Raw genomic sequence first — 2,137 nt, forward strand, 5'->3', positions numbered from 1 at the left:
GCAAGAACAAGAAAAATGTCAAACTGAATGATAGAAGACAACACATGCTATGTTAATTATAGTTCTCCAGATAAAGAGAACCAACAGAATATGGATAATTAGAGATAGATATGGACATAGATACATAGGCATGGATATGGAAGAGGAGATTTATCTTGGAACTTGACTTACATTATTATGGAAGATGAAACGTCTAAAGACATGCCACCTGCAAGATGAAACAGGAAGACTGGCAGTATAATGTAGTCCAAATTAGAAGGCCTGAGAACTAGGGCACCCAATGGTGTAACTCCAATACAAGGTCAAAGGTCTGAGAACCAGAATGGGTGGAAACTGGCATAAGGTGATAACTGCAGTAGTAACAGCTCCGGGAGCGGCGACAGTGACTCTTCGGGATGGCAGTCGCTGCAGCAGGACCTGCACCAGCCCAGAGGAGCTGACTAAGACTTTGGAACAGAAACCAGATGAGGCGCAGTATTATTGTCAGAGAGCTTATTGTCACATTCTTGGGAATTACTGTGATGCTATTGCTGATGCAAAGAAGTCTCTTGAACTCAATCCAAATAATTCCACTGCTATGCTGAGAAAAGGGATATGTGAATACCATGAAAACTATGCTGCTGCTCTAGAAACTTTTAAAGAAGGACAGAAATTAGATAGTGTAGATGCAGATTTCGTTGTCTGGATTACGAGGTGTCAAGATGCTCAGAATGGATCAGAACCTGAGGTGAATCATTCTGTATCCCAGCAGACTCACCAATCAAAAATCAAGTATGGGAACCAGCAGTTAGTGTAATGGCTATGTCGCTGGACTCCCATGTAGTCGACCACGGTTCACGTCCTGGACCCGGTGGCTTAAAACTCTTTCTCTCTCTCTCTCTCTCTCTCTCTCTCTGTGTGTGTGTGTGTGTGGTGTGTCTGGTCAAATTAAAATAAATGAATGAATAAATAATTTTTTTTAAAAAATCAAGTATGACTGGTATCAAACAGAATCCCAAGTAATTATTACACTTATGATCAAGAACATTCGGAATCAGCAATTAGCGTAATGGCTTTGTCGCTGGACTTCCACGTAGTCGACCGCGGTTCGCATCCCGGACCCGGTGGCTCAGAACTCACGCTGGGCGTGTATGCGTGCGTGCCCAAGATCCCGAGAGGAGAATGGAGGAGAAGGGATTGCGGCGTGACCATCCCCCCTGGGGGGAGATTTCTCGCTTTCTGTCTCTATGTCTCTCTCTGTCTGTCTGGCGAGCGCGCGTGCCCTATAGCAAAAATATCTCAAAAAGAAAAAAAAAAAGAACGTTCAGAAGAATGATGTAAATGTGGAATTTTCAGAAAAAAAGTTGTCTGCTTTGGTCAAACTTCCTTCTGGAGAGGATTACAATTTGAAATTGAGACTTCTTTATCCTATAATACCAGAATAGAGCATATTTAAAGTGCTTTCAACAAAGATTGGAGTTAAAGTGAAGAAAACAGAGGCCGTGAGGTGGGGACGACTAGAAGGGTGAGGAGATGTGCCGAAGCCTAAGCAGCTCGTCGCAGAGGTAAAGAACCTGTATCCACCGTCATCTCACCACACAGAAATCGGGATAGATTGGTTGGCGAGATCACAGAAGAAGAAAAGAATGAGAAGTTGGAGGGAGATGCAGCTTTAAACAAATTATTTCAGCAGATCTATTCAGATGGTTCTGACGAAGTGAAACGTGCCATGAACAAATCATTTATGGAGTCTGGTGGGACAGTGTTGAGTACCAATTGGTCTGATGCAGGTAAAAGGAAAGTTGAAATCAATCCTCCTGATGATATAGAATGGAAAAAATATTGAATAAGTTAATTTACTATCAAAAAAAAAAAAAAAACTGGCATAAGCCCCAGAACCTAAAGACCCAAAACCAGGAAATCTAATAACCAAGGGTAAGAGAAGATGAATGTCCCAGTGTATAAAGACAGACAAGGAAAGAGAGAGATTGCCCTTTCTATCTTTCTTGTTCTATTGGGGCCCTCACTGGATCAAATAATGCTCGCCCACACTGGTAAAGGAAGATCATTTTTCCTTACCCCACTGATTCAAATGAAAAGAATCACTCTGACAGACATATCCAGAGATAATGTTTTACCAGCTCTTAGGGCCTTGCTT

At 42.1% G+C, this 2,137-nt stretch overlaps 1 pseudogene; it reads left to right on the forward strand.

Moving 5' to 3' along the window:
• The first annotated feature begins 322 nt into the window (after window positions 1-322).
• Window positions 323-1,825, forward strand: LOC102485367 (protein SGT1 homolog pseudogene; annotated as a pseudogene).
• Window positions 1,826-2,137: the final 312 nt, after the last annotated feature.

This window comes from Tupaia chinensis, unplaced genomic scaffold (genome assembly GCF_000334495.1).
Source record: "Tupaia chinensis unplaced genomic scaffold, TupChi_1.0 Scaffold000037_4, whole genome shotgun sequence".
NCBI lineage: Eukaryota > Metazoa > Chordata > Mammalia > Scandentia > Tupaiidae > Tupaia > Tupaia belangeri.